Genomic DNA, 6,601 nt, shown 5'->3' on the forward strand with positions numbered 1-6,601 from the left:
TTCAACCTTTGGGTTGGGAGGCAGAGAACGACAATTTTGCTGTAATTTGATGTTTAAATATTAGGTAGATAAAACAGATGGGAAGGTGATTTAAGCAGCACAAAAGGGGTAGCATACATATTCATTCAGGGACTGGATGTGAGCGTTGGGGAGCGTTGGTTTTCTTAGGGCTTCACCAGTAAAGGATTAGTCAGCTCACTCACTTTTACTCAGTCTTTTTTCTTTTTTTTTAAAAATACATTTTCGAAACTGTTTATTTTCCATCAACGTTATTTCCATTTTGCATAAGAATTTGTGGAAGAACGGCTTAGGACCACTCAGTGGTTGTTCCTATCCATTCAGTGGCCTGCGCAGTGAGGGCTGCAGACCAGTCCTCAGTGGCAGGCTGAGCGCTCCAGTCTTTAGTGGGGAACTGCTGAGTAGGCACAGAGGACACCTGCAAGCCTTCAGACCCATCTGCAACCTCTGGCTGAGCAGCCGTGAACTTGGGAGCTGGAGCGGCCCATTCACCCTGAAATTCCTCCTTGGTCACAGCCTCCTCAGCAGCAGTCTGCTCTTCCTTTTCAATCTCATTAGGGTCTCTGTAGAAGTAGAAGTCAGGCATGATCTCCCATGGGTGCTTGAAGGAGATAGTGCCATGCATGCGCAGAACTTCCCAGGCCAGCATCCCCATGTCAGACCCACAGAGTGAGCGCCCTTTTAGTTGATAGGGATGGCAATGTCCATATAGCGCAGAGGAGAGTCTGTGTTACTCAAAGCAATGGTGGGCATGTTAACATGAGATACTTCTATGAGAGGCTCATGGTCAGCCCTGCCACCGGTAACCACCAGAAGTCTCGGCTCCCAGAAGGCTGCCTTGATTTGGTTAGTGACGGTCCCATGAGTGAAGTGGCCAGCAATAGGAGTGGCTCTAGTGCCTGCAGCAAACTTCAGCACAGCTCGCTGGCTAGTATTCCTGAACAATATGACACTGATATCAGCTGGGTTTTCAATGGCAACAATAGCATGAGCTTCCAGCAGAAGCTTCTCCCAGGTTCTCTTCAGATTTATGATGTAGATGCCATCACTTTTCCATTTGTAGATGTACTGTTCCATTTGGAAGTCAAGGTTGGTGCCACCCAAGTGTGTTCCTGCTGCAAGGAATTTGAGGACATCCTCCTCTTTCATTTGCAGGACATCAAGGCCTCCGGGCATTGTGAAAGATTCTCTTTAAGTTACATGGGAACAGAGAACAACACCATATGGATTCCTCTCTGGGTGGTGTGGAAAGGCACTCAGTCTTTTTTCTTGATCGACACTGAGCACTGATGATTTTGAAGAATGATCAGGTGGGGCTCACCTGGATGTGGCGTGGTTTTTTGATAAAGCCTAGGCTTTATGAAAAGGGTAAAGGAAGTAGTTAAGGATGACCCTACCCCTATGTGCACGTACCTGGCGCATTAATGTAAGCATAGCATACATATCAAAGATGTAGGTGATATGTATGTGATGTATGGGATTCCCCATTTCCTTCTTAGTAAGGAATAAGTGAGAACCTTTAGTCATGTTTAAGGGAATGGTTTTTGTTTTGTTCCATTTTCTCTACTGTACAATTACTAGTTTTCCTTTTGTAATTAATAAGTATTTTTTAGGGAGCTACATTGAGACCATGTAAATATCCCATTCCTCATCGAACTTTGCTTTCTAGATTTAGCATCTGTGGATGATTTTTTGCCTCAGTTTCTGCTATGATGTTTTAAAATGCAATTTTACTAAATTTATCACTCCGTCTATATTTATTACTTAGCATTATGTTAAAAGGAAGAGCTTTCGCGTTTCCCATGTTTGTTTAATTTCTTTCTTTATTATTTGTATATCCTCATGCGGCTTTTATTTTATTTGATGGGTTATAGTCCATTTTGTTTGTATTTATTTTAATGTTGAATTGTCCCAAATTTAGCCAGTGAGAACCCCTTCAAGCTCCCTCTTGTGTCTTTTTAACATGTTATCATTCTTTGAGCACTCCCTCAATTTTTGGTATGAGATGTTCCATAAGCGTCTTGTACCTTCCCTGCCATATCTCTGGAATCATCCTTTCCTCTAAGAAGCCCAGTTCCTTTAGTAGGCAGTGATAGTTGTAAACCATGTTCTGGAGCCAATTTTTTTTTCTCTACATGGATACTATCTAAAACTTAAAAATCTGTCATAGGTGGTGTCTTAGTCCATTCAGGCTACTATAACAACATACCATACATTGAGTGGCTTATAAACAGCAGAAATTTATTGCTCACAGTTCTGGAGGCTGGAAGTCCAATATTAGGGTGCCACCATGGTTGTGTTCTGGCGAGGCTCTCTTCCAGGTTGCAGACTGGTGACTTCTCCTTGTGCTCTACATGGCGGAAGGGGCTAGGGAGATCTGTGGGGTCTCTTTTATAAGAGCACTAATCCCCTTTATGAGGGCTCCACTCTCATGACCTACTCACCTCCCAGAAGTCCCAGCTTCTAATGCCATCACCTTGGGGATTAGGATTTCAACATATACTTAATGGGGGGACACAAACATTCAGACCATAGCAGGTGGTCTGAGTGTGGGTCCCCCAGAAGCAGAACTTGAGCCAAGAATTCAATGGCAAGCTATTGATTCAGAAGGGCGGTGTTGTGAGAGTAAGGGAGAGAGGAAGGGTGATATCAGGCTGGTTACCCCACTAAGTCACCTTGGAAAATGGTGCAAAACACATGCCGCAAAACTACACTGGCCCGGGGGTGAGAAAGCTGGAGTGTTTATGCCCTACACCTGGCAGACGTTGGTCCAGGGCTGCTCTGTGGGGGTCTGGGGGTGGGGGATAGGCATTCATTCCCAGGACCCTCTAGCCTAGAAAGATGGCTGATGTCAGGTTGGCTCACACAGACATGGTGAGGAGGTTGGAGGGTTTGGACACCAACAAGGTCAGCCACAAGGCACTGGCACCACCAGGAAAGAGTGGTGAAGTTCACTGACAAGTAAAGAGAGAAAAGCTTTGGGCCTTTTGGAGGAAAGTGCTCTGAGAGTCCTGGAGGTTTTGACTCCGGTGGGTGGAACATTTTAGATAGGGGGCCCTCGTGGCTTTGCACAAAGACCATCCTGTCTTTGACTGTTACAACTCTCATGGTTGTCTCTTCAGAACCTCTCCGAGGTTGGATACATCCACTCTTGATTACATTAGTTTCTATTTGTACAGCTGGGCAAGCGACTTTGAAGAGAGTGGTATTGGGAGAGTGGTGTGTGCAGGCAGGAGGAGTTACTAATTTGGGCTGGAAAAATAGGAGGAAGGGGGAATAGGAGCCATCTTTGACTTCTTCACCTCACATTCAACACCTCAGCAAGATTTATGGGCTCCAATATCACCTCCTTCCTAAATTCCCCATCCATCCATCATTCTGTCCCCTGACTCCACTTTACTTCAAAGCCCTGTGGAAATAAATGAAGATGACCCAAATGAGAATAAGCAAAGGCTTCTTCTCAGAGTTTGCTCTAGAGAGGGAGTCAGCCACCACCACTTGCATTTAGCAGAGACCCAAAGGCTGGCAGAGGAGTGGGGAAGCTTTATAATGGGAAAAAGGGAAGGCTGCAGCTGTGCCCTGACGAGGCTGTAGTCCTGGGGGAGCTGAAGCTAACTAGAAGCAGGGCATCATATTAGTTAGGGGTGCATATTTGGCTTGCTCTGGTTGATCCTAAGTTAGAAGCAGGGGCAAAAGTTAGGGAAACTGACACTTATTAATCAAGTCCTGGCCATTTGGGGCCAATTATTATATGAGTTATTGTTTGGCTTCCTGGACTGTCATTGGAGAGAGTGAGTGGCGTGACTTCCTACGAGTCTGACTTATAGCAGACTGGCATTCTAGGTTGTTTCCTGGGCAGGTTGCTGTAGGCTGGGGGCCAGAATTCTGTTTTAATCTACAGTCTGGCCATTGTCCATTTGTATATTCAGTTTCTTAGCAGTTACCTTTTACCAGATGGGATGCATATTTATTGTTCAAGTTTTTGCCTGTCTTGCAAGAGAAGAGAAGGAAAGCTTGGTGAGGGCAGCGATCTAGTCTTGTTACTGTTCCAATTCCAGCTCCTCAAACTATACAAGGCACATAATGGGTACACAGTAAATATGTTTTGAATGAGAGAATGGTGATGCCTGATTCTTCCTCCCTATAAGTTTTTAGAAATAGAACTTTTTGAGTAAAGCTGTTGCTCTATTATTCTTGCTTTATGAGCTGATACCTTTTGGCATTTTGGACAAGGCCAACCACCACTTGGAGAAACTTGGAGAAAAGACCCATTTGGTGAACCCTGGGTTAGGATTCAGGGGAACAAACTTAAATGTCTATAGGAGCTACACAGGTAAAAGAATGAATGAGCCTGTTGGGGTGGGAATGACAGAGAACAGAGTCTTTGTCCTGTGGAAAAATGGCCACCTCCACTCAGCACTTACCAGTTTTTAACATGTCATGAAATAGTGCCATATGCAACAACATAGATGGATCTTGAGATTATTATGCTACGTGAAATAAGTCAGACAGAAAAAGTTGGGAGCCATATGATTTTACTGATATGTGGGATATAAAACTGAAAGCAACAAAGGAACAAGACAAACAAATAAAGAAACAAAAACTCATAGACACAGAGAATAGTTCAGTGGTTACCAGAGGGTCAAGGAGGAGAGGGGTGGTCGATGAGGGTAAAGGGGGTCAAATATATGGTGATGGAAGGAGAACTGACTCTGAGTGGTGAACACACGATGTGATATATAGATGATGTATTACAGAATTATATGCTTGAAACCTATGTAACTTTACAACCATTGTCACCCCAGTAAACTTTAATAATAATAATAAAAAAGGATGCATGCAGGCCTTCTATTTATAGAAACATATGAATTTTCAAAAGAAGTTGGCACCCTGCAGTTTTATGTAAATACTTCCAATATTTAAATGTTAGCCACTAATAAAATGCTATGTATGGTGGGAAAAACAAATGGTTTTTGTAGACCTCATTTAGTTCTCAGGTGGCCAGGCCTGGCCTTTGGTCTAGGTTGTCTCCTCAGACCCTCTCTGGAAGTCTCCCTTTCTCTGCTTTCCACTACCTCCCCCAAGATTAAGACTGATCGTCTGCAGAGAAGAAAGCTTGTGTGGGCCCCCAAGCTCCAGCCATTAGACACTACAAACTGGGTCTCGGCATACCAGTTGCCTTCCGGATGATTTTCTTCATTAGGAATCATCTGCAGATTTGAGGAGGGTGATTGCATGAGGCCATCTTGGCATCAAGCTGATTGTAAGTGCAGCTGCAGGAGCCATCTACCTGATTAGAACTGAGATGATGAAGCCAGATGAATTAATAATGAGGTGATGGGGAAAAGGAGTGACTCTGACAGCTCTTGCTTATGTTAGGAGAAGTTTAGGTGCTTTCCGTAACAATAACAACAACAACAAATTATTTATCAAAACTTAAATCACAGATTGGTACCTGGAGTAATTACGTTCATTTTTGCAGAATATGACCCTTTAGGAAAATTCTTTTCCTAAGCACCATTCATTAGAGTTTGCATAGGATTAAAAAGGTGAGGATACTTAGGCATTGCAGATTATAAAATGGGACAGGAAAAGGAGGACAGAGAGTTATTAGATGTTATATTCATAGCCAGCACTTAAAAGCCAAACAAAAATTATATTCAAAATGGACTTTCCCCCCTCTAATTCCAGGAAAACACTAAAGTATAATACAAACCACCTAGATTGATATTGTTTAAGAAGCTATTATCCTTGATTAAATCTAAACACAACAAAAAAGCTATCCAGTTTCTTCAGAAATGGGAAATAAATTGTAGTTGGGTAAGGTTAGTATTTTCCCAAATTTTGTGGTGGCAGCAAATCCCATATTATTTGAAATTGCTTAAAATTTTATTCCCCCCAGCCCTGATTGAGCTAGTTAGAAGCCAGGGGGAATTATGTGGGTAATGATGGGAACAGAGGAAGTATAAATATGCAGTGCAATTAGCGCCTGCTCTTTTTCTGTGTGATGCAATCTGAGAGCTCATGGGCGTGCGAAAGGCTTGGAACAATAGGAACCATTGATACTCAAGCTGCTAGAGGAGTCCATAATTATGATATAATATCTCGCCAGCCTCTTGCACGCACAAAGGTAGAATGGAATATGAGTAAATAAAAACCTGCAATTTTCTCTGTCTATAATTCTTTATATCAATAGCATATTTTCTCTCTCCCTCTCTCTCTCTCTCTCTCTCTCTCTCTCTCTCTCTCTCTCTCCCCAAGAAAATAGAAATTTATTTACTTGAACATTTTAGATACTATTGAAGGATTTCATCTCCATGGGAATAAATTTGGTTTGCAGTCATTTAAATGAAAGTTTTTTTGATGTTATTATAAGTTGAAGAAGGCCATTCCACAATGCCCTCCACCTATCATATGCAGATTTTCTTGACTTTGCTTGTTATTTCTTTGTAAATTCATGACAGGAGACAACTTACATTTTGTCATTCATTCCTTATGTGTGTAGGATTGTACTCAGGCTAGGCTGACTCCCTGGGCTTGTGACCTGTGAAATCTCACTGTTATAGTTGCATTTAAAGTTAGC

At 42.6% G+C, this 6,601-nt stretch overlaps 1 pseudogene; it reads right to left on the minus strand.

The window, feature by feature from the left end:
- Positions 1 to 307: 307 nt before the first annotated feature.
- On the minus strand, positions 308 to 1,194 carry LOC109392722 (40S ribosomal protein SA pseudogene; annotated as a pseudogene).
- Positions 1,195 to 6,601: the final 5,407 nt, after the last annotated feature.

This window comes from Hipposideros armiger, unplaced genomic scaffold (assembly GCF_001890085.2).
Source record: "Hipposideros armiger isolate ML-2016 unplaced genomic scaffold, ASM189008v1 scaffold_345, whole genome shotgun sequence".
NCBI lineage: Eukaryota > Metazoa > Chordata > Mammalia > Chiroptera > Hipposideridae > Hipposideros > Hipposideros armiger.